General features: G+C 39.2%; 1 protein-coding gene and 1 pseudogene across 1 annotated transcript in view; one reads left to right on the forward strand and one right to left on the reverse strand.

The window, feature by feature from the left end:
• Window positions 1-27,509, reverse strand: part of FARP1 (FERM, ARH/RhoGEF and pleckstrin domain protein 1) — a 265,054-nt gene that overhangs the window by 164,890 nt on the left and 72,655 nt on the right. The window lies entirely within an intron of this gene.
• On the forward strand, window positions 21,689-21,744 carry LOC118609470 (annotated as a pseudogene).

Raw genomic sequence — 27,509 nt, forward strand, 5'->3', positions numbered from 1 at the left:
GCAAATAAGAATAATGTGGTATCAGCCTGTAGGAAACAAAATCAGCACAACGAAGGCTACTCAAGAATCATCTACACAGAGGAATTCAAACCATGTGTTCCTTATTTTTCTTTCTTTTCCCCACACGCATGTTATGTATCAAAAAGATAGCATCTATATTAGAAACTGATATTTTCACAAGCATCCATAAATGCTCTTCCTATAACATCATAAACTCCTTCCCACATATGATTCTATCCCATCCCCATTCCATTCAAAGAAAAAGCAAAGCTCTCCATCCAAAAAGCACAGTCATGCAGATTTATGGAAGCTGATTTCAACCTACGAGGAAGAATGTTGTCTGGTCAAAGGAGAAAGGTCACAGAACAAAAGGATGCATTCACTGGGAGGTGAGGCAGACAGATACCAGGATTTCTTTCTGCAAGGCAGGAATTTTCCCCGCAAGAATGGGCCATTTCACAACAAATCCCCACTGCTCAGTAGTCCATACATGAGGGCCAGCACTTCCCAACAGGACCCCAGGCAAGGTATCTCCTCTCTGAAGCGCTGAGACCTCACCTATAGAACAAAGGTATGAGACCACCAAGCAACACACTCCAGCAGCAACAATGATTCCCATACAGTGGGGATCTCAGAATCCCATCCTCCTCTGGACAACCGCTACCCTTGCCCATCCTTGAGTCAAACAGGCCCTCATAAACACCCCTGACAGAGCAGGAATTAAATGTGAACATAAGTCTCAGATCACACAAGTCTCTCCACAGCCTTCTCCTCCTGCCTCCGTGCTGAACTGATTAATACTGAGGACCCTGACTCTCCAGGCGGCAGGCCTGTGATGCATCCTGTCTGTGGCCTCATTTAACACTGCTCTTGGCCTGGTAAACCTGGCAAGCAGAGATGAGAAGTGTATTTCAAGCACTGGTCAGCTTCTTGGCAGAACAGGGCAATTAAAGCCAGAACGCAGTTTGTGTGTTAGAACTCACTGCCTTGGGGGGGACATGAACAAGCAGCTAGCTAAAGTACCAGAGATTCCAAGAACAACGGCTTAAAAGGCAAATTGAGAAGGAGGGCATCTGGGAGGGCAGTTTTACTAACACAAGCACTGTGGGCAAGCTTGAGGTCCATTTACCCTCATGTTTCACTTTCACAGGCTCAGAGTTGAGCTGTGTTGAGCTCCAGACCTATGGGTACTGTAACCTCAATCTTTCACAGGCTTGCAGAGTTCATCCAGGAGGAAGCGAATACTTGCAATGGCTCAACTCAACATAGATGAAGGAGGCCGCGCTGGTTGAACCTTGCATTATTATTATTTTTTTTAATGAAATAAATGAAGGAAAGCGGAAAAACATTTTAAATGAAGCAATGTTTCACCAATAGGCAGAGTGAATAATTAATAGCATCTTGAAATACAAGATGAGCTTTACGTATTTTATAAACTATTTTTAGAGTTTATAAAAATAGTTTTATGAACTATTTTTAGAGTTTATAAAGGAAAAAGTATAGTGCAACAGAAAGGCAGTAGACGATGAGGAGAAGATGATGGAAAACAGAAGAGGAAAAAGAAAATGCATATTTTTAATTTCACATGATTAGACTGTGTTAGTAAGAAAGATTAGCAAATCCTAGCATACTCTCCCTCCCCTTTCATAAAATCCTATGATGTCCAAAGCTCCCAGAACACATTCTATTGTATTAGATTACTGACATGGCCAAGGCCAGGGGTGTTCTAAATACACAGGTGACCCCAACTCTGAAAAAAGCTTGAGGAGGTTGAGAGGAATAAATATTGTATTTTTTAATAAAGTTTTTCTTTGTATTCATAATGTCAACAAATTTTTGTTCAGCATTTTAGGTATGATAATAAATGGTATAGTAATTGTGTTGAAAAAACTGATCTTTTAAGGGATACATACTAAAATATTTATAACTGAAAATAAAAGATTCCTGCAGAGAGCAAATCTTTCCCGTGGTCGGTAATGCCCAGCACATACATTTCTAAAATCGTTATTGTTATTACTAATCGCTCTTTATTATTACATTTCCTTTTTTAAAAAGTTGCGATAAAATTATGACAAGATTTGTCATTTTAACTATTTTTAAGTTTACAGTGGCATCAGACATTCTCACTGTCACGCAACTATCATCACCATCCATCTCCGGAACTTTTTCCGTCTCGCAAAACTGCACCTGAGGACCCATTAAATGAACACTCCCCACTCCCTCTCCCTCCAGTCTTTGGCAGCCACCATTTTGCTTTGTCTCTACCATGCATACATTTTATAGAGCTCCCTTGGTTTCATGAATTCAGAATAACCTAATAAAAAACCCCAGATTTCAAATACTGACTACTTTAAACATAGTATAACATATTCAATTTTATTCAAAATACAAATAAAAACTTATTTCAATAGTTATGTCAAATTCTATTATGAGTAAATAATAATTTAAGTGGACTCATGGTTTTGCTGTATTATCACTTTTACGAACATCTTTCAATGGGCTTTTGATTTCTATTGGTTCTGTAAAAGCACTTCCTAGATGTAAAACTGGTGGAGCAAAGCTGTGCACATTTTTAAGATTTTTGATCAGCTGCCAAATTGCCCACCAAAAGGGTTATTGCTCTGTTAGTGATGCTTCTAATATTCAAATACATTGTTCTGGATTTGAGGAGGTGGGGAGAGAGGCTAGATGATGTTCAAACAATGACCTACAGTTCCAGCTAAATATTTCTACCTCCTTTTATTGTAATTATAAGAGACCTTTCCCACATGCTCTCTGCCTGACATATGGTATAAGAAATCTACAAAGGTCATGAATAGTCATGAGCTGGGAATCAGGTTTTCTGAAGGAGACTTTTTTTATTAAAAAAGTTTAAGTTATGATATCACTTTTTACTAACTCTTCAATAAATCTGCTATGTGGGAGAGCTTTAAAATAGGCAATAAATATAATACAGTTTCAGCTACTTCTTATTACTAACATTTTTCAAAACCAACCCATGAAAGTAAGTTCAATTAAAGAGCTCTGTTTCAAATATTTTAAGTTATCAGCAAATCAGTGGATTTTATGATTACACAGCAACCACTTTTGCATTTACAAGAAAACTGCAAAACCAACAATTTCTACTTTTTAATTTTCTGCTTTGCCCATTTATCGAGCTTATTTGGGATAGTCAAAGAGGCCTAAAAAAGACCTCCCCGCTCTTGCTTCCCCCTACATGCCCAAAATCTCATTTCTCAAATGAAACTAAATTCTCTTTGTTTTGGAAATTCGTTGTTTCATAAATTTCTTATAGGAATAAAAATTTATTCTTCTGTTTCTCAATGCAAACAATCTTTTAACCAAGGAACTGCCATAAAAGGAACTCTGTACAAAAGGACCTTTCTTTTTCCCAGCTGTGACCCAGCCAGCAGCTCTCGTCTATGAAGTAGTTCCTGAAACCCCCTGGTTCTCTTCCTCTTCCCCGCTGCCAGTTATGGTAACATATGTTCTCATTTATAACATTATGGATAGTCTCTAGACAGTCAGTCTGTTGAAAAGAAATTAATCCCAGCAGTAAGCTAAGACCCTGAATTCTCAGCAATTTCTTGTCAATTCATGGTAAAGGCTATTTATGCTGAAGCTGAAAATGGATGTGTAAACAGCTGACCAAGGCTAATTATTATGCATTTGGCTTATTTGACTTAAATCCTGCATTTAGAGCAACTGAGGCAGAACAATATATGTCTCATTAACAGATTCAATACAACTTCAACAGATAAAATTCTTACAATAGTTTCATGTTCAGATCACCAGTTTAAAATACCTACTTTTTTTGAACACCTATTAGGTCCCCAAAATTGTCTAATCATTTCACACATATTATTTAGTCACTTTGCAGGCTCCGTTGCTAACTCAAAAGCAGACAGATATTTTTATGATCCACACTTTACAGTAAATGTAACTGAGACCCACCAAAGTTAAGTTGTTTGTTCAGAATCACAGTTATTAAGAACAGAGCTAAGGTTTGAACACTCATCTCTCATGCCAAACATAAAATGCTAGGACAATACAAACACCAATAATGGTATGTATTAGTGAATCGTTATGAGATGGCTATTTGGGGATGCGGGGCAAGGACGCAGTGCTTGTCAGGGATGTCCACTCACATACGTCATCACTTTTCCCGGAAGCTCAGAGCTCCTATCATGAGAGGCAAGTGAGCTGAGGTGGTCTCAGAACACAAGTAACTGATGTGGACAATACAGAGAGTGTTATTTTCAAAATTTTCATAAACATCTGAAAAACCCCATTTTGTCTTATGAAGACGAAACTGCCAATCGATTTGTTCCAAACACCACATCGAAAGCATGCATGCGTGCACCCAAATTTCTGACCGCAAACCCAGAAATTCGGCCTCCACTCATGCTGTATTTATGGTAACAAACCTAAAACTAACCACATGGCCCAGTTTACATGAAAATTTGCTATGAACGGATGCAGAACTATGAAGTCAAAAGGGTAGAGGCTTGGGCTTGAAGCTGAGGTTTGAAACTGAGCTCAACATTTATCAGTGGTGTGACCTTGGGCAAAAACATTAATGGCAGCAGCGCTATGCATTGACTGAGTACAGTTGTCCCTTGGAACCCATGGGGGATTGGTTCTGGGACTTCACTCAGATACCAAAATCTGAGGATGCTCAAGCCCCTCTATAAAATAGTGTAGACGAATGCACACAGTTGGCCCTCTGCGGTTCAAAAATACTGTTTTTGAACCACAGTCAGTTGAATCCAAAGATGTGAAACCCATGGAAATGCAGGGTCGCTGTACTTTGTAAGCTACATTTCACCACCACATCTATTATCTCATTTAATCCTCACAATCACCTTTTGAGTGGGAACTTTTATCCCTCATGTTATAAATGGCAAAATCCAGGTCACGGTTAAAAAGTGATAGAAACAGGATCTGAATCCAAGTTTTGTCTTACATCAGTCTTTTGATATGAGCCTCACGTTTCTTCATTGATAAATCAGATCATAATATCCGACTCCAAGGGCTGCTACAATGATTTCCTGGGACAGCATCCGGAAAGTACTTTGCAGCTGCACTCAATAAACAGTAGCTACTGATGCTTTCGTCGTGGTCATCATCATCATCAGGTTAATAGAGGGTAAACAGCTAAACTTAAGGCTACTGCCAATAAATATTTAACAACATTCCTCAAGGCTTCAAAGCATTCTCATCTCCCTAAACACCCTTTCCAAAGATCAGAAACTTCACATTTTTCCTTACTGAACAAACTTGGCTTGAAAATCTTTTTGCAGCAAATCAACGTACAGCTATTGATTCATCGCACGCCACACTTACAGCATCGGTGACAACCTTTGGAATCCTACTTACTCATAATCAAGTAGTTGCTTTTGACAAAATACATTAAAATTTCAGGGGTCCGTGCATGCCAAAATCAAGTGGAAAAATGTTGGGTGTCAATTCAGAAGTGCTCTAAAAATAATACTGAGAACGTGAGGTAGTTTTATTTTCCTCTGAGGTATAAATTATCACCAGGGCTCATGAAGTCATGGACTTGAATATTTGAGCTGGCTAAAAGATATTTTCCTTTAAAGATCAACCCTGGGCACTTCCATTAACACTGACTTACACACAATTTCCGGCCTTCAGAAGTCACAGGCAACTAAGTGGGATGGGATGAAAGGTAAAAGTCTTCACGAGTGTTGAAAGTACATAGTACAGAGATAGCTGGTATTTTCAGAGGGCACGTTCTACTGTGAACGTGCACGTCCTGAACATTCAGTACTACTCAAGGGGCCAGGCCTGACTGTCCATCACAGCTCTCTTGCACTTCTGCTGGGCCGATGTTGGCTTGTGTTTGGGTTCATGCCAAAGTAACATGAAATCATCATCACTCTATGTGTGTATGAGTGCATACCCTGGTGCTGAGGCAGTTGGGAGTGGGTCAGGAAAGTCTTCAAATACCAAAACCCAGACTCTACTATTTGTGAAATGTCATCTTTAGAATAAAGTCAGGTAACAAAATAAAAAGTCAGGTATTGAGTCTACTATAGACCATCTGGATATCAATCAGTTAAGGGCTACATTTGTAGTTTTAAGTTATTGAGTGGTACCACATGCACTATTTTTCTTTTATTTAGCCTTAAGATTCTCACACTAAACCAAAACCTTTAAACCAAAATTATGTTTCAGCAAGTATTCTAGAAAATGAATCTGACAATAAAGTCACTCTAAACTCGTCTCTGATTATTCTAGTATTGTATATGCTATTAACATTTATATATATATTAACATTTACATATATATATATAAAATCACGATCTTGTATCTTGATTAGGGACTTCATCAAATAGCAAAATCCAATTTTGAATTTGAGGACGTTTTTGTTGTTTACCCCCTCCCTCCCCACGGAGGGTTATTAAGCTAAAGAAAGCTACATGTATCTCTTGAATAAAACCATCCTGAGTGAGTGAGTCCTGTACAAAGTGCTGGGCAAAGCTGGAGAGGTAAATTCTGGCCCCGCTTTGGCCACCGTTAGCCAAATGACATTGGGCAAAGCACTTATCCGAGCCTCGCTTTTCTAGTTTGTAAACGGGCATATTTACATGGGACCAGCCTTCCAGTTCTAACAGTCATCAATCTGAGTTTATGTTCCAAGAACCAGTTTTGATATTACTTACCTTTCTTTTGTGCTTATTTCAAATACAATTTTAGTCAAAAATTAGACATTTATTCTGATAAAAATAAACATTTTATTGATTCATTTAATACATAAACATACATTAAGCCCCTGCTATGTACCAAATGCTGTGCTTGAGGGTAGGAACAGATGAGAGAGACCAGAATCTACACAATTCCTCTTCTCAGAGTTAAATGAGAAGACAGACACTGAACAAGTAATTTAGAAACCAAACACACTTTTGTTTAGAATTACACATGTGCCAAACTATAAAGAGAAGCAAGGGAATGATTAACACAAAACTCAGGCTGTGATTACTTCTTTCAGGACGGCAAGGGGGGTGAGGCAATGGGGAACACACCCACGATGCGAATGTTATATTTTTTGACTTGGATTTTCATATTATTTGTTAAACTTATACTTGCATATTTTATAGCCTTTTTTTTTTTTTGCAAATATACCATATTTCACAATTTAAAGTTGTAACAGATCATTTAAGAACAAAAGTCATGTACAAACTCAAATGATTAGCATCACAGAACATGTCCTTAGGCTCTAAAGCATCCAAAACATGCATGGTTTCAGATTTTAGCATAATAGCTTTGATGTCACTTGAGACGGTATTTTAAAGAAAGATAAACTCAGTTTTATTTTTGGTTTAATTCCACATTTCGAAGTGCCAGAGTTTTTCCAGTTAAGTCAATGGAGTCTCAATGTTGGGGGCTTGGAATTCATTGGTAAATCTCTTAAATAAATTTAATGTAGTATTTACACACATAAGTCACACATTCTTCTCTCACTTATCAAATGCACATCCGTATCCGAGCCTCAAGGACTTAAAAACTTCTCAACATCAAAAATTAGGTTTTTGAAAAGGTCAACAACCTAAACCTTGCTTAATACTGAAGACTTCCAAAAGAAATCTGGGGAAGGAGCTGTCGGTCAGCACATGCGTGACTGAAAGGGTAGAGGTGGAGAATCAGTGCCCATTTCCCACTGGAATTTCATTTTTTAAACACCACCAGGAAACTTTCCCTAGGAAATGATATTGCTTCAGGTTTCTCCTGGCCTTTTCTTCTATAATCTCAAAGACAGGTATAAACACAGGGCCCCTGGGATCCTTCTTTCATAGACATGCACCTGGTCAACTGCCTGCCTCCCTGAGATGCAGCCCTGTGCTGAATCAATAAATTCAAAAGCCAAGTAATTTATGGGTCGTCAAAGGACCATCACTTAGATGGAAAACATGGCAGGAAACACAAGATTTTCTCTCAATATGTTGGCATAAGGAAAAAGAATGACTAGACCAAAAGTTATTTTTAATGTTATATTCCTCAAGCAAACATGCAGAAGGCATCTTCCTAAATAAAGGGGTCAGAGGGATCCTTGCAAAAAAAAAAGTTTCCTATTACAAACATTTAAGTTCCTACCATGTTAAGTAAAAGAAATACCACACGATCCAAAATATTTCTGCAAAGTCTCTAATACATTAACAAGGAACTGTTATGCTTATTTCCAAAGGTGAAGTTTTAACTGTAAAATGGTTTAATCAAAGCATCACCTGATCTGTGCTCATTTGTATATAAGACACCCAGAAATTTCTATTTGTTAGGAGTTATTAAATAAAAACTGTGACACAAAGAGCAGTTACTGCTTAACTTGGTTGTTCATTTAACTGAAATATAGTTGATTCTCATTCTTTGCCATATTTATGTTCTATAAAGTTACTGCTGAATTAGGGAACCACTGTTTCTAGGAGAAATATTGGGTTAAGTTCCTGTGAGCCTCTATTCTCCACATTTTCATCAACTGATCAATGTATAACCTTGCCTTATGTGTTTCTGTTTAAAGATACTTAATTTAATATACTGTTGATTCATTAATGTTCAGCTCATGACCAATAGCACTGTACCTCATGCCTAAACAAAACCTCCCTAACACTTACATTTTCTCCATATGGCACATCACAACCTTCCTGTGCTTAGGGACACCAGAGAACACTTTAGCTCTGCACCTAGGGGTCATTTTCAACAGCGAAATTACTAAAAAGCACAAAATGCGCAATATGTAGCACTAAAAAGACCACTAGAAGGACAACTGTTTAGAGTAAGAGCTGAAACAAGAAGGCAGCATACCATCTTGTTCAACCTCAGCTGGGAACTGCACATTGAGCAACTCAAAATGTTCACTCCTCTGTGCATGTCCGTGATCACGAAAGCACTGTGAGGAAGTGAATTCACCAACACCGGAATCTGCAAATAATATGGATCACCCATAGTTCGACGAATGGTAATGACTCACATCATAATTTTCACAAATTAATACCTAAAAATGTTTCTGAAGTTTTGTTATGATTAAAAAGTATACCAGACATTTCTTTTCCTGACACTATTCCATCCTGTAAAAGGAGAGCCTATTACTTCTGCGGCCATACAAAATTATCTTGACCGAGCCTTATGTCCTGAGTGGGAGGGGCATCTCATACTGTCTGCTGTGCACCTATCTTCTCTCCCACTTCTCCATCCTGTCTTCCTTGAGTCCACTACTGAGTCTCGTTCCACCTAAGTACAGTAGAAAGAACTAAAAGAATCACAGATTGTTTCGAACAAACAGAACTGGCTTATTAATCTTCTAGGTGCTACAAAATCTATATTTAACCCAAGCTTGATATGAGATGTGTAACAGGCACATTTCCTCCATTAAAACAGCTGTTTATTGGGCTGGGGTTGGGTTTGCCCATCTGCCTATTTGGAGAAATTGGTCAATAAACCTGCCTCTGTGATAGTGAAGATGTTAAGGATGTTAGTCATTATGCTACCATACTACACGAAGTTCCCTCCATAAAGACCCTTGGAGAGGTTCGTTTCTGATTGCAGTGTCAGAAATCTGTGGGTCTTATGATAACTGGTTTGTTCTTATACAACCTGTGGATCAAATACCCATATCACTCTTTACAATGACTGCTGGGAAACTTACGGTCACACTGTTGGCTCACCTTAGGGCTTGGTGACATCCATTTTATGAAGTGACCTCATTTTTGGATCCAGTTCATATCTTGCCCTTGTTCTCTTTGTTTTTTTTCTCCCCCTCGACCTATTTCTAATTCACATTACCTACACTAAGTCTCTGTAACTACCTTTCATCCTTTGTAAAGTTTGGTGTGGGGGGTAAATAATCTTAACCTTTGCTCCACCTTCCTAACTTCTCTGCTGTTTATGATTTCAGTAGAACCCCAAGCTTGTCTCCTCTTTTTTCCTGCCATCGCCCTATGTTAGTTCGCGTTGCTCCTGGTGTTTGATGTGGCCGTCCATCCTCCCAGGATGCTCCATATTGCAGGGCTGTAGGTAGTGACAGCCCACACACCAATCGCACTGAGGACTGAAGTACCCCGAGTTACTGATCTGGCCCAGTGTGACTTTCTTAAAGAGCAGTTAAAGAAATCTTATGTGGGAACAAAAGTAGGTCCAACCATGTCAGGCTGGTACATGGAAAGGCTGCATAAAACCAGCAAGCCACACACCTTGGGCCTGACACTGTTAGCAGATGGCACACGTATTCTTACAGGTGTAAGAGGAAAGGGCTGTCTTCTCCAGAAGGCAGGTGCACAGGACACAAGAAACTCTGGTTCTCAGTTCTATGCAGAGTGCACAAGCAGGATACATGGGTTCAATGAACAGCTGGATTCTTTTAACATCGTAAACAATCAATGTTCCATTTCAGTGTTCCAGTCTAGAAAATCACTGACAAAGCCTCTATTCACTAAAGTGCTGTGTTCTTAACTGATGTCATTCTGTCTGTTTGCAGTTTAAGTACCTGGTTAAAATTAAACTTTTCTAAATGCCCCACTGGCAGTATTATTTCCATATCTGTAAGGACTTTGAGCTTTTTAAATTAACCCCAGGAAAGAAGAGGGAAAGAGGGAATAGAATACGTATACGTATGTACATGTACACGTACACACACACACACACACACACACACACTTACTTTTGAGAATTAACAAAATTATAATTACTGTTCCTAGACAAAAACTAAAAAATCTAATTTATTTTAAATTACAAGAATGAGAAGACTAAGCTTATTTTCTTGATCTATCCATGACAATTAAGAATTCATTTCAAAATTTAGAAGAGGAATGGGGTATAGCTCTGTATTTTCTATGTTTGAAATTGTCACTGCCAGTCATGTAATACCTTTGTAATTAAAAAAAAAACAAGTTTTTTCCCTTAAAGAACTGTTCCATTAACCTCCAAATATTTCTCGAGTATTAATAATGAGATAAATATCTGCTATTCTAACTAGTTCAGGCCTAATCATCCAGTTTACTCTGACAAGGTAACTGAAGGAGATTTTTTAAAATAAAGCACTGAGTTTAGAGATGCAAAAAATGTCCCACGTGTGACTCTGTATCATCTGTTTCAATTAAAGTGGTCTCATCATATTATTTAAATACCATAACTTAGTCATATAAAACACTGAATTAAACAAGGAAAACACTGAATTAAACATGGGAGCTGAAATGATTTTTTCTCTCCCTCTTTAATCCTCTCCCCCCACCCCCACCCCCACCCCCCCCCCACCCCCGCCACTTCCACCTCTGACCTATGGATGTTGCCATTTCCCCCTTAAGAACTGGATCTCTGGAGGCGGGGCATCTCCTCCCACATGCCAGCAGGGTACACTGGGGGCCTGGCACACCCAGGGCCTGGCACCCCCAGGGTATGGTTCGTGACTCTACCTGGAGCGCACACTCAGGACCTTCTGCGTATAAAGCAGACGTGCTAACTACTACATTGAGCCTTCCCCTGAAATTTTGTTTTCTTATCAAAATTAACTGTTCTTATATAAACATCCTACAAAATGCTTATTAAGAAACTGGTATGACAAACATGATTTAAAAAAAAAATTCTGGCTATATTAGTCTTTCCAAAAGGCTTTACAATTAATAATCCATTATTTGAATTAAATAATGTAGTGTGAAAATTACTGCAGAATTCTCAGAACACAGCAACAGGAGAAATGAGGTGTTCCTTTTAAATTTAAAACCTTTCAGGAAATGAACTGCAGCAATTCCAATTAACATTGTAAAACTAATGAACCTAATTAAGAGACCACTTGAGAAAGAAGATGTTTTTAACTTCAACACTAGCAATAAACTAAATTCTTTCTTTGGTCTACTTTATGGCTAGAAGGGAAGGGAACCTTCTCTGGTACAAAGACCTTCTTGCTGCCCTTTCAAGGGCACCAAGGAAAGCGCAGACACTCCCCCCCCACCCCAGAGACCTGCTGATGAGTGAGTGGGTGGGCCTTACTGTGAGGGGCCTTCACTGACTGAGGACACATTCCTATCTACACCTACCCAGCAGGAAAATAACCTTTATTTGGCACTGAAATGCGTTCATATCACATTTTCATGTAACTCTAGCCATTGCCAATCATTTTCTTCAAACGAAATAATGAAACAGGACTTTAAGTCTTAACTCAATTGAGAATAAGCAGCTCTTCAGTGATTGCTACTCCTAAGCTCCTACTTGAAGCCCAATTTATGTAGGAAATAGAGCACCCTTCCTTCAGATGAGTGAAAATGCAGCTCTCTCCAAACTTTCCAATTATGTGCTAATGGTGGTTAAGTGCCTGGGCTTCAAAAAGCCCCAGAACTATCCAAGTGGACCAAGCACTCAGGGGATGGCAAGATAAATGGGAAGATAGAGCACAGCATCAAATTCTACTTCTCTCCTAAGGGCATTTGCTGGAAAATCCAAACTGCCAATGAACAATCGGCTACAAAGTTGGAGATGACTGTATTTCCACTGTACGTTGTATCCAATTCTATTTCACTTTAAAATTATACAAATTTTTCTAGTATTAACATGATTACATTTAATTGAATAAAAGGCCTCTCTTTTATTTTAATCAAGTTTAAATTGCCCCAAGGAACCTGAAGATTGATATTCTTTTTCAAGAGATTGTTAAAAACAAGAAAAAGAAAAAGGAAAGATTCTAGAAATAAGGTGCTGGGTGGAAATAGAGACTTGCTTCTTTCCTAGTTATTTAATAGTAAAATTATAAGCTTCAGATAGTAGTTTTAAGAATTCGGTTTAAAATTACATTGAAACCCAACATGTGTGGTGTGTGTGCAGGGAGTCAAGGGGGAAAATTTTAACACCTCTCTCAAAAAAGCCAACAATGAAATCAACGTTAGGTCAAGTTTGCATTACAAAAATAACTGATAATCTTGACTGATATCTTTTATTAAGCTAGAAAAAGAGAATTATCTAAAAGGGCAATGAAAGTTATACAGATTTTTCTTCTCAATGGAATATGATAAAGTATCTCTTCATGACTAATTTTTCAATCTACAGACTTAAATCATGCATCAAGTTTGACACACAATGTATTGAGTTTTAGCTGATCTGAGTTAGTCACGAGAATATTAAAACTAATGAAGAAATAAACATTTCAAAACCTAAATCTACATGCTAGACTGGAAAATAACATGTCATAATTGATTTTTGGAGTTGAGGTACCTTATTTGCATTTGATTTTACAATATCACACTCAATAACACAGAAAAACACTGCTGACTACAAGTCTGAAGAGAATAGATGACAGTTCCTCATAAAAACAGGAAAACTTTTATACATAAAATATGAGCCTTTTTCCTCACTGGAGAAAGAACAGTAAGGTTGGGACAAAAGTTAAAAATGAGCAGTAACAGTTTCCTTTTCACTTTCTCTGAGCTAACTGCCTAAAATCTATATTCTTCACATCGAAATACACTTTAAAAACAGACGTAGAATGGAATTATTAATAAAATTCATAAACACATATTAAAATATTAATCTCTTCTAAAATATATTCGTATTATTAAAGATAAAATTTGGTTTTAGAAAAAATTTCATACATTATAAAATATTCTTGAATAGTGTTTGTTACTACGTTTTTCTATAGTCTTATAGCTGAAAGAAACAAAGGAGGTGTGTTATATACATGCATATATCTTTTCCTAGGTATTTCCATTATCTTTGAATAGGAATAAAGTCTACTATCTAAATAAAACTGAACAAGTCTTGAGATTAATTATACAACAGATACTGACCTTAACTGAAGCCACATGTATATATATTTTGTGTACATTATAATATAGATGGTATTATATACACACACCAAACTCATATTCACTAAGTCTAGATGTTAAGATCATTGATTAAATTATTTTATATTGTTTTCTAGCTTTATTGAGATATAGCTGACATACAACTATGTAAATTTAAGGAATGTAACAATGATTTGATACATTTATTGAGAAATGATCACCACTGTAGAGTTAATACCTCCATAACCTCACATAATTGCCCTTCCTTTTTCGGGGTGAGAACATTTAAGATCTACTCTCTTAGCAACTTTCAAGTCTATAGTACTGTATTGTTAACTAGAGTCACCATGCTGTATATTAGATCCCCAGAACATAACTAGAAGTTTGCACTCTTTGACTGACATCTCCCCCTTTAGCCACCCCCAGGCCCTGGAACCACCATTCTATTATTTCTATGAATTAGACATTTTTAGATTCAACGTATAAGTGAGATCATACAGTATTTGTCATTCTCTGCCTTATTTCACTTAGGATAATGCCCTCGAGGTCCATCTATGTTGTTGAAAATGGCAGAATTTCCTTTTTTTCCCACTGGTTAAATAATATTCCATGGTTTGTTTGTATATATGTGTATATATAAATACCTCACAACTTCTTTACCTGTTCATCTGTATAAGGACACCCGGAATGTTTCCGTATCTTGGCTATTGTGAACAATGCTACAACATGGTGAACATGGGAGTAGAGCTATCTTTTTGAGATCCTGGTTTAATTTCCTTTGGGCAAATACCCAGAAGTGAGGTTTCTGGATCATATGGTAGTCCTATGTTTGATTTTTTAAGAACCTACACAGTGCTTTCCACAGTGGTTGTTAACAATTTACATTCCCACCAACAGTACACTAGGATTTCTTCATCTTCTCCAGCACTTATTATTGCTTGCCATTTTGATAACAGCCATTTTAACAGGTGTGAGGTGATATCTCACTGTGGATTTTTTCCCCAGATTTATTAAGAAATGACATCTATCACTGTGTAAGTTTAAGGCATACAGCATGAAGGCTCGATTTACATATACTATTCAATGATTACCAAAATAGGTTCAGCTACCATCCATCCTCTCATATAGAGGTAATAAAAAAGAGAAAAAAATTTTGTCCTTGTGATGAGAACTCTTAGGATTTACTCTCTTAACAACTTTCCTATGTATAATACGGTGGTGTTAGCTACTGTCATCTTGCTGTACATTACATCCCTAATACTTAGAAGTCTAGATTTTTAAAAATCCTCTTTAACATTAAAATGGTCCCTTCTGAAATAAATTTCCTATTCAGCTTGTGAATGTTTACTACCATTACAGACAAAAGCATTTAGAAAACCAGTCTCTATGCAGGGAGTAGACACTAATTTTCTCTGTTGCCTTGGGGGAAAAGAGAACACTAGACTTATATATTAAAGAAATATGTGCCTTTAATAGACCTAAAACGTAACTTTCAGGGTGGTCCTTGCAAAAAACAGGTCATGTTTAACACAAAATGACTGACTTTAAACAGAGGCTGCCAACGCAAGATGCATTGTTATATCCCTCACATAAAATAGAAAAAACCAACAAGCTGCATGGTAAAGAACAGAGCTTTGCATTTTAGTCCAGATGTGCAGAATGCATCCCCCCAAAGAAGCTCCCGTCCCACTTACACACAGTGTAGGCAGGTCCATCGAACATGCTTGAGTGCAATGGCCTCGCCCACTGAAGCTGCTCCGCACTTTCACACTCGGCATTCTCCAGAGGGTCTTCCCGGCCCAGCCCTGCACTAGGTGTGCACCCTGGGCTCCTTCCTACCAGCTGAGGCCCCTGAACTCTGCTCACTTCATCCACGGCCTTTTATAAAACCTCACTTAGGGCTTATCTAAGGCAGAAATCCACCAATCCTCAACTCCACCCAGCTCTTCGCATTGCCAGATCTGACATTCCCTCGGCACTCCTGAATTTAGTTTATACCATACTCTAGTGTTTACATCTGTCCACATTTTTAAACGATAAATATTCATGAGCTGTTGCATGTGCACAGTGGATAAGAATCTTCATTAGGGCAGGGATCTTGTCTCCTAATCTTTCTACTGATTCACTCTCTAGAATTCTGCCATACTATCTGGCACAGTAGATAATATATCCTGTAACTCACAATTAGTCAAGTCAAAGGAGAAAACTCAACGCCTGGTTTAAAGGAATATGGCACTTCCAGATCATACTAAATTCTTCTCATTCTGCACCACATCCCCTTCCCCAGGCCTTTTCCTACCCCCATCCCATCCTAAAATTTTCACTATGAACAAAGAGATACTGGAAAACTTAACAAAAGCAATCTCACTCTCTGGGGTAATATGTGTAGGTATGGGGATTCCGCGTTTACATAATTAAAATTATCATTCTCTACTGAACAGTGAGGTAAAACATCACACAATGAGTTTCAAAGCCACAGGCTCACCTCCTTCGGACCACCACTTGAGTTTTGTTCAAATCCCTATCAAATGACTTTCCCTTTCCACCTCAGCTCTAATATTTTCATTTTCACCAAAAGACCTAGAGTATCCAAATAAAAGATTGGGTACAATACTCATAATTTTTTAACTTGTCATAGAAATAAAATGCATCAGTATCCTTTTAAATTTTTTGTCTCCCAAATTTCCTACGTTTTCATTCTTCTAACACCCAAGAGAGGGTAATAAATTCATGTTTCAACAAACTAGAAATACCTGCCGTTCTCTGCTGCTCTGCCTCAAACACCACCCAAGCAATCACTGTGGAAACGGATTCACGCTGAAGTTAGAGCAGCTTGAACTTTGGGTGGTTGCTTGCTGACACTTCCAAGGCCTTGGACTTCATTTTTAATTAATAATTTTGTGTTCGTTTTTTAAAGAAAGGCCCCACAGAATGTGCATCTGTTATTAAACTCATACCTAACTACCAGAAGTGACAGAGACTGGCCAAACAGCCTCCTTCCCCTGAGCCGACGGCAGAGATGGAAGAGCTGGAGGACTCCCCATACTCGAGGCTCCCCTCCTACTCTCTCCCTGACTTGGCCAACTTACCTCCATGATCATGCACAGTGCCACCCAGTCTCTTTCTTATTTCTCTAGAAAAAAGGGTCTCTTCTTTCTGATAAAGTTCCCTGTCCAGTGTCACTTTGGGCTCACTCCCTCCCTGCTCACTTTCCAGAATGCAGAGACCAGCCCCTTGCTCACTAGTCTCTGGAAAAGCTCTAGCCCGGCACAGACAAGCACCACGACCATGTGCCCAGGACTCTGGATGGCGAGTCTAGCTTGGAACTGCAGTCAGCTGCCCTCCTTCTCCTGACATTCTGTATGAACTCAAAATGACCTTGCTCTCTTCCACCGCCATCTTCCTGAGCACTCCTCTCCAGCCAATGCCGTCGGCCATCCAGTGACCCACTTAGCAATGTGAGAATCTCCCCCCGCCGCACCCCCCCAAGCCCACCAAGTCCCCTGACAATGTCCTCTATCCATGGCTCCCGCTGTTCCCCTCTTCAGTGTGGCCTCCTGCAAGAATTTCTAAACAGCTCTGCCTAGCCCTGCCCTTGGCCCTTTCCACGCTGACGGATCAGCCCTTCAGGAGATTATGTCTCCTTTCCTTGAACCACTTAAAATTCTTCCACATGTACAGAAATCATTTAAAACAATCAAAATTCTTGATAAAATATAAACACCTTCATCAGTGCACTGCTGCAAGACAGTAAGGACACTCAAATGCAAAGAGTAAGCAAGAAATGGAACAACAGAGGCGACTCTTGCCCCGAGGGCCTTTGCTAAATAAATCTGGGGGACCCGAGGCTCCCGTTTTTACGATGGGGATAAGGGAGAGAAACACACGCCAAGGGCTTGTCCAGAGTAGGCGTCAAACAGGGGACATCTGCAGAAAGCTGGCACATATTCCCTTTGGTGTCCTACCTTGACATGATATTTTAACATTTTAAGTGTTCCAAGGTACTGAATTCTGGAGTTATTTTCCCAAAGTTGCAGAAAGGCTTCAAAAATATGCTGAAACCATCTGAAGATATATTAACCCATGAGGAAACATTATCCTTTATGAGGGTTAAAAGGTAAGATCTAGCCCATACCACTAATCCATCTCTCCCAGACAGGATGTTGGGTTTCCCCCTAAAATAACAAAGGCAAAGCATGCTTCCTCTTTACCAACTTTGCAATCCCAGGTATTATTTTAGAAATGCATGTAGGAGATGTTGGCAACATTTATGCATTTTCTGTTCCACTTTAGTAAGTCTCTGACCGGGTATAATATGACTAGATTCATGACCTTACATGGTGTTAATTAAATCTCTCATTTGGAAGCGTATTTCTTTTTTCTTTTTTTTAAAGTCTTCATACAGGTGGCACTTAAGTGAAGATCTTGACACCTAGCGAAGTCAGTTTTTCCTGCCCACAAACTAAGATTTTTTTTAAGAAAAAAAAAATGCCATTGGATTGAGGGCTACAGTTAAGCAAACTTTTATTATACTTTCTTCTTCAGTTATAAAATAAGTTAATGATTTTTTTAAAAAGCCTTTTGTGAAGCAAGTCACAAAGGGCCACATTACATGATTCCATTCATATAAAACGTGCCGGAATAGGCCAATCTATAGAGACAGAAGAAGAAATAAGATGTGGCTGCTGACAGATACGAGGTTCCTTTTAAGGGTGATGAAAATACTCAGAAACTGACTGTGGTGCTGGCTACACAACTCTAAAAATGCTAAAATGTACTGAATTATATGTACTTTAATAAATGAATTGTATGATTTGTGAACTATATTAAATAAAGCACTTTTAAAAATGAACTCGATGGTTGCCGGGGGAAAGAGGGAGTTAGCTGTTCGGTGGCTACAGCTTCAGTTTGCAAGATGAAAAAGTTCCGGAGCTTGGTTACACAACAATATAAATGCACTTAACACTACCGTACACTTAAAATGGTAAATTTTATCTTATATGGGTTTCTTGGGGCTACAATTGGCAATTTTAAAATATATTTTTAAAGGGGGGGGGCGTGGGCTGGAAAAGCAGCACCCGATTCCAAGTTGCTGTCACGTGCTCATCTTCCTACCTGGGATGCAGGTGCGGCACTCACGAGTGGCATCCCCTGGGGACAGAAGCAGCTTCCCCCTCCTCTCCAGTACCAGTTTAGCTCCCTTTACCACATCCCCAGGAGTTCTTTTAAATTAGATAAATCAAGCATAATCAAAAGGTTACGCACCAATTACTGTAGCAGAATTTCTCCTCAGACAGTGCCTGCCAACTCACTGCGGCTCTTTTAGGATTTTTCATTTCTATGGGAATATTACACTGGATTCCACGGGCTTAACAGCATGGGTAGTGTAATGGGGTTCATATGACTGTAAATGTGGCTCTGGGAGCACTAGTCTAGAGGACCACAGAAAGTCCTCATAAAACTGATGATGAAATTAAGGGGTCTGAAATTCTGTGCAGCTATGCTATACAGCTGAGCAAGCCAGAAGGTAGAGAACATGAATGGCGACTCGAGCCAAACGCTGGAGTCCATGTGAGTGACTTCCCCATTGCCAGCTGCGTGGCCTTGAGCAAGTTACTTAACTCCTGGGCACCAGATTTTTCATGTCTGTAAAATCGGTATAATAACAGCACCTCTCTGAGAGCTTAGAACAATGCCTGGCTCTGTAAGTACAAGATAGTACTGTTATTGTTTTAGTTATTATTAAACAGTAAGCTATTTAAAAAAATATTTTTCTGTTCATATATTGTATTAGTCTGCTCGAGGTACTGTATCAAAATATCACAGACGAGGTGACTTCAACAGCAAAAATTTAATTCTCACAGTTCTGAAGGCTGGGAAGTCCAACATCAAGGTACCAGCGGGCTTCGTTCCTTATGAGAGCTCTCTTTGTGGCTGGCAGAAAGCTGCCTTCCTGCTGTGTCCTCATATGGTGGAGAAAGAGCGAGCGAGCGAGCTCTCTGGTGCCTCTTAGGAGGACACTAACCCTGTCGGATCAGGGCTCCACCTTCATTACCTCATTTAACCTTAGGTTCCTCTTACGGATTGAATTGTCTCCCCCATATTCGTATGCTGAAGTCCTAGTTCCAAGACCTCAGAATGTGACCTTATTTAGAAATAGGGTCACTGCAGATATAATTAGTGAAGATGAGGTCATGCTAGAGTAGGATGAGCCCCCATCCAGTACGATGGGCGTCCTTATAAAAAGGGGAAATTCTAACATGCTCACACAGGGGGAACACCTTGTCGCGACTCGAGCTTTGCTGCCACAAGACAAAGGTAAGGAGGGAGACGCGGAACAAATCCTTCCCTCGTGCCTTCGGAGGGAGCATGGCCCTACCAATGCTTAATCTCAGACTTCCAATCTCCAGAACGGTGAGACAATAAATTTTGTTTAAGCCCCATATTTTGTAGTACTGTCACAGCAGCTGCAGAAAACTAACACGGTATCTACGTCCCATGCACGGTCCTAAGGGATGGGACACAATGGAGAACAAAAACAGACACAGTTGCCACAGAGCCCAACAATTAACAAAACGTATTACTAAAAGGATACCTAATAGCGATCATTTCATTTAGGGAGTTTCTGTAAACCAATATACTCAAAGTATAGTCTCCAATACGTACTTTAACACTGCCTCAGAACTATCTCAAACAGATTACATTCAGAATAGTATGATGACTATTACAAAACAGTAAGCTTACAGGGAAATAAACAAGCACTTTAGAAACCAATCAATAACAATATGAAAGTTTTTATATTCATGCATAATGGGTCATTCCAGGACCATGAATAAACACAACCACCTTCTCTCTAAATTCTAGCCACCAAATCTATTTCCCCTTCCACTCCGAAACCAAGACAAAAATCTACTGAGCAGTTAAAGGCATTCAAGTCAAGGGACCCAAAATGTTTCATCTACTTTTCATTACTCAGTGAGGGACATGGGAAGAAGGCTACTTAGCAATGTTTAGCTTCTAAATAACATAACGAAATGTATTTTGTTTGATATTAGAATCAAAAGATAGTACTACTCCTGGCTTAGGAAAAGCATTATGACAAATCCAAAGCATTTAGAAAGTATCAAAGAAGAGAGGCTGGAGATGTTTCAGAGTATTTGGTCACACACAGGAAGATGGGCTTAGTTGAACTTCCCAGGTCAGTCTGCTATCTCGAGATAAAACTTTTTGTTACATACTTTCAAAGAAATACTACAAAATCTTTGAGCTTCATCTTAGGCTAATAGTCCATATTCATTTCTTTTTAAAACATATGAGACTGATTCCAGCAAATGATCTTTTTATTAGCAAATTGGTATAGAAAATGTCAGAATATTGATAATGAACCTAATATAATCAAATACTATTTGTTCTACTTTTTAAAAACTGAATTAAACATTTGGTTTTAAACATTCTCTGGCCTAGATGTTGTACTTAAGCAGATTTATATTATCCCTGATGTGGATAGGTCTCACTCAATCAGGTGAAGGCCTGACTAGACTAAAAAGGCTGACCCTTCCCCAAGAAAGAAGGAATCTCCCACGCCTGCCTGCCTTCTGACCTAGACATCGACTTTTTTTCCTGATGTCAGAATTCAAATTGAAACACTGGTTCTTCCTGGGTCTCAAGCCTGCTGGCCTTTGGACTAGAATTAACACCAATGGGTCTCCTGATTCTCTGGCTTGCCGACTCACCTGCATATGTTAACTTGTCAGCCTCCATACATCACGTGAGCCAAATCCTTACAATGAATCTTTTCTATATAATCCATATACACACATCCTATTAGTTCTATTTCTCTTGAGAACCCCAACTGATACAAACGGATTTGGCAAGCTACTCAGTTCCATTATTTGCAAAACTGGGTGCTTGCTTTGGCAGCACATATACTAAAATTGGAACGATACAGAGAAGATTAGCAAATTGGGATAGTAACCATTTAAAAAGTTGCATAAGGATTAGAGGAAAAACAGGCTGAGAACCAGCACACTTGCCAGGCTTGGTCGATGGGAGCTGGGGGTGGGGGGGTGGTGAGGAAAGTGGGGTGCAGGAGGAGACGGTCACTGCCACCACCAGACCCCCGCTTATATTGAGCACGTCCAGTTATAGGCAGTGACCTGCTCACAGAGAAGCAAATGCCATGTTTTTAAAAGCCCAAAGGGTAAGTAGAGTCAATCAGAGACGGCCCAAGAGAATCGAAGAACACAGAAGCTCAGACACTGAAAATAAGACACTGGCGGTCCTAAAAACCCAAGCTGTAAGAAGTCACTGCAAATGACAACTTGAAACACCATTTTGACAAAAATGTTAATGCTAAAGGTTAAATGTAAAAATAATGAGTAAATTCTATTGCTATTCGGAAATAGATTGAGGTAAGTCAGCGTAAAGAATACTTCCTTGTCTGACAGCCTAACGGTTATCTCACGCACACTACTGTAAGGATAAAAAGCCATGGGCAAACAGTAGCATAGTCCACTTCAGAGAGCATTTTATTGTTTCCTTGTTGCTGCTGTTCCAAGTTACTCCAAGGAAACGAAGAATTTCAATTTCTAGCATACTGTAGACCAGCCATCCCGAACAAACCCTACCACTGAAAACTAACAATACTAGATATAATTGTTAAGTGATCTTTTTAGTTAGATTGGTAAACTGGGAAGAAAGCAGAGGCCTGAAACGGAGAACAGGGGACTCCAAGAATGGCACTAAGCACGAAGAATCGCCAGAGGAAATGGGTCAGGACCAGGACGGGCCCCGTCTACACATGGAGAAAAATTCACGAACAGATCTTCTGACCAGCTGAGCCTGGGTGTTTCTGTCCCCAGGCGCTAAGGACCTGAGGGAGGGCAGAAAGGACAGGAGGACAGAGCACAGAGGGGCATGAAGTCCAAACTCAGCTATTCTCCTAAAATGTAAGAGAAAGTCAGGTTCAAATATTGCTTTGAGTTCTGAGAGGTCTGCATGTCCTCATGGCACCTCCATTTCAACATGGAAGATTCCAAATTCTTATTTCTTAACACACTGGGGTGTTCTTAAAAACCAAAGAGTTTAATTAATGGCTATCAAACACTTAAGACACCAGACTTAAAGTTTTCTGTACCCTCCCAGTGCTAACTGCAGAAGAGCTGGCTCAAACCGTTATCACCCCTGCACCCTGGAGTAAAGGCTGCAGTATGGAAGGTGGAGGAAATAAATGAGTAGGTTGTCTTCTACCTTCAGTAAAGACAAATTTCTCTTCCGATGACTTCCTGTTATAGAAAGAAGAAAAGGAGGCTTCATCCAGAAAGGTGAAAAAGAAGAAAGGTTAAAGAAAAATAATTGAGAGTAAATTCAAGAGAAAGATACTTCTCAGGTAGTTGGCAAAGAATATGCTCAGCCTATAGAAAGAAGAACACAGGCAGTGTGGCGGGCGAGAACGGGGCACCCCCTGCCAAACATGTCTCATGGGTGCAAGTAAGTAGAACAACGTCCCCCAGGAACCGAAGTTAGCAAACGAGGAAGAGACTTGATTCGTGGTCCTTTGGCCTCTGTACTGGGGATCGCTCCTCCAGAGCAATGAGACGGGGTGTGCTGCTATCCAGAAAGGTATGGGAAGAAGGGAACGGCAGAGAAGGAGATCAGGCCAGGGGCCTGCAGCGAGGTGGGCAGAAGTAACTCTAGTGCTGAGACCGATATGGAGCAGGATATTTCCCTCCTCTGTAGAAATGAGCCAGAGTTTGAGCACACAGACAACCAGAGATCAAACCAGCATTAGAGATCACCCCTCTCCTGTCTCTCTCTCAAATCAAGAGGCAAGTACATGTTCTGACTTCTCTTTCTTTCCCCATCCCTCTCTCATTAAGTAACATTCCTTTGGATGCCTACACAGAATCTGAATTTCACTAATGTGTAACTGAAAATACAACTGCTTGTTATTTTTAAGGAACAGTGCCAAGTAGTTAGGGCTCACATTTTCAAATATGGTACAAATATGAATGCATATATGTGTATATAAATGCATAGTTTTATAAGAGTGTTTTCATTATTCTGAGAATTAGGGGGTGTAAATAACGAGTATTGTCCAACCCATTCTTCTGTGTGGCCTATTCCTGGCCCTCCCTCCCACTACCCTTACTCATCCATCTCCTTTAAATAAGCTCTCCATAAAGCAGCACAATCTTACACGTCTAATCAGGCATTTTAGAGCAAATAAATAGGCACATATTAATTATCTTTTTTTCCTTTAATCAGAACCCCAGTATGAAACTAGATTACGGATGCAGAACACAAAGTAGACTGCAAGAGTAGACGGAATTTAAAATCAGGCTGGACAAAGCCCAGACAGTGGGTAAGTCTATTGTATAAAAAGGGCATGGTAGGTGGAGGATGCTCTGAGCACACTCTCTCTAGAAAACACTCTACTTTCCAGAAAAACAAAACAAAAAAAAAAATGAAGTGAGGAACCCAGGAAACCTGGGCGGAGGTGGGAAGACAACATCAGTCTCTGAGTCCACAGGGGTTTCAATTCTCAAACCAGCCATCCACTTGACTGGCTCCAAGGTTTAGCGGTGATTTTGCAGTTACAAATGGAATGTTAGTAATTGTAGGGCTAATGTATCAACTTCAATTCTCCCGAGTGTCTACAGAATCTTCATGTAAATCGTTTAACTGACATTAAGAGTGGTGTTTATGAAAAGTTTATAACCTGGAAAAGTAATTATTATAAACTAGTCTGGCCATATCAATGTGTCCTAGCTAAAAATTAGCCTGGGGTGTGAGTGTCAGTTTTGGGTGTGGAGATGGTCATATCAGGTTGAAGCTGGTGTATCTCTGGCAAAGTGAATGAAAGAATGAATGAATAGGTATATATTACTCATTTTTTCCCTTATGGACTCAGAGTTTCCTATATAACCTAAGGGTTATATAAATAGTTTACCAAACGTTTTCCTAATGTTTTATTTTTATATTTAGCACGAGAACTTTAATCCTTCTGAAAGTTTTTCTTATATCTGGTTTAAGATGGAAAAGCTGTATTTTCTTCCAAATGGAGAGCTAAGTAAGCCAGCACCATCTATTAAATAAACCACTCTTTTCCCACCGATTTAAATGCATTTTACCATATATAATTTCCCATATGTACTACGACTCTTCATTCTATTTCTGCGCCAGTACCTGCTGTTTTAATTATAATGGCTCTAAAATTCTTAACATCTGAAAGAGCAAATACCATTTAACATATTTTAAAAACATCTTGGTGATTCTCATACATTTATTCTCCCACATGAACTTAAAATCATATTCCCCACACCCTAAAAAGTGATGCTTTGATTGCAAGGGCATAAAATGTGTAAATGCCTTTGGAGAGAATATTTTATGATACTGTCTTCTCGTCCAGAAGTATGGTGTGTTCGTCCATATTTAGATCTCGTTTTAATTCCTTCCATAAGGTTTTACTTATCAGACATGGTACCTCCTACTTAAATTTATTTCTAAGTATTTTCTACTCTCTGACAGGTTAACTTATAATATGGTGGTCTCTCTTATTTTTCTATGTTTTCCAGTTTTCTGTAAGAGTACCTCTTGCATTTTTTAAAATTCATTTTAAGTGTTTGGAATTTGGTTTAGAATGTTTTTTTTAAAAAAAATATATATATAAATGGTGCTGGCTTACTTATCTATCCATTTGGGAGAAAACAAATAGTTTTTCCATCTTAAACTAGATACAAGAAAAACTTTTGGATGGATTAAAGTTCTAGCTCTAAATGTAAAAAAAAAAAAAAAAAATTTAGTTTCAAGACCAATAGTGGCCACTAAGCCATTTACCTGGGCCAGCTTGCCTCAAAGACTATCCAACAATGTCCAGCCTCCTTGGTCTGAGAGTGTCCAAAAGTTCAACATCTAAGAACAAGGATCAAGAATAAAGGTGAGATGAGGTGAAAGGAAATCAACACTCAGACTATTGAAAGATGTCAGCGAGCCAAGGCTAGTTTCCTTTAAGAAACGGTTACCCTGCAGAGGGTGAAAAACTACAGGACTCAGCCAACATGCTAATGCACAATAAGTCTTACTGGAGGAAAATGAAAGCTTAGTAAACTGACAACTTGGTTGCAAATGTCAACTTTTTCCTGAATGAGGAAGAAATCCTGAGTCAGATGTAGACATATTTACTCACACCAAGTGAAGATGTGAGATAACTTTCTGCAACTTTCCAATTTCTGACTAGAAAAGGAAATGTGTAAGAGAAGAATCCTTGGAACTGACAGAACCTTCCTGAGATTTTTACTGGAGAGGAAAATCTAAGTAACATCTGAGATCTAAGCACTAGCACGAGATACCAAATAACTGACATATAATCCTATAAAGTCAGAATCCCTGTCATTCCTTGGCCACAATCTTTGAAGTTTAAAAGGAAGTAAAAATATTCCTTAGGAATTCAGAACTTTCTAACTGAATTAAGGAGTGAGCAAGTCCCAGGGCTTTTCAATTTCTCCCAAGAAATCAAACCTCTGCCAATGTACAGAATCTTCCTACCGTATCTATAATGACAAATAATTTCCTTATCAGAACCCTCCGGCCTTTCCCCCCACCCCTCACTCATTCCTTCCCTGAGGTGGGGTTTTATCCATCTGATAGGTGAACGTGGAGAAAGAAGCTGGGCCTTCCTGCTCAGCCCTCTATCATCTGGTCGGACCTGCCTACTGACAGAGCATACACAGTCTGGAACGTTCTCACCTTGGGGGCACTTGTGTTTGCCCCATCTACATGACAGGGACTGGGTGGTGAGTCTATCTGACCCAGGGCCATCAGCTCAGCTGGCCAGCACCTAAGTCTGGCATTTATCAGTCACAGAGCTCACATCATGATTGGTTTGGTAAATAGCGTGCGTCCTTGTCATTTGGTTCTGAACTTAGAGGAAAAGGATGTTATTAACACCACTCCATCTTTAAACAACTCCTTTATTTCAACAAAGAACTCTATATAAACAAAAAAGAAAGTAACATGGGCTGAACAAGATGCTTGGCCAATGCCCTCAACCATTTGTACCTTGCTAAGAAAAATGCACCCACTGGGCCAGAAGGTTAAACATGGCTCATTTAGAACCACAAATCTGCCAGCACTGGGCCTAGGAGGACAGGCAGACCTGCAAGCAGAGGCCTTTGTGGGATCCTCGCTTGACCTTCTGTAGGCAGGGAAACTATTATGGTCCTTTTCAAGGAATATCGGACAATACTATCTAAATATAGTTTCCAACCACTGCGTTCTCAGTAGCAACGTAGTTTGTAAGGATCTTTATGAGCCTTACTAATTAGGCACACTAGTGTCCATTTAAGAAATCTACCTTCACAGCATGGAAATCTGAAAACTATTTCTGATAAAGACTTTTTTCCTACAAACCCCAGCATTTCTCCTCCAACATAATAACAAATGAAATTGGAAGCAACTGCTAACAAACTGTGGTTTGCCACAAAGAAGACATAAATGGGAAAGTGAGACTATGTGAGGGAAAAATAATACGGCTTTGAAGATTCATAGCCATTAAACAAAAGACTAAGTCAAAGGGCAAGTTTTAAGATGGGTATTTTATTCTCTATGAGAAAGACAAAAAACACTCTGGTCCCTTTATGAATCCTATGAATAAAATAAAAATGGGTTACATAACGGCATCCAAATAGAAAAACCTACATGTTGCCCTATAAACTGCTTTATTGC

Source organism: Rousettus aegyptiacus, unplaced genomic scaffold (assembly GCF_014176215.1).
Source record: "Rousettus aegyptiacus isolate mRouAeg1 unplaced genomic scaffold, mRouAeg1.p scaffold_m13_p_11, whole genome shotgun sequence".
NCBI classification, from domain to species: Eukaryota; Metazoa; Chordata; class Mammalia; order Chiroptera; family Pteropodidae; genus Rousettus; species Rousettus aegyptiacus.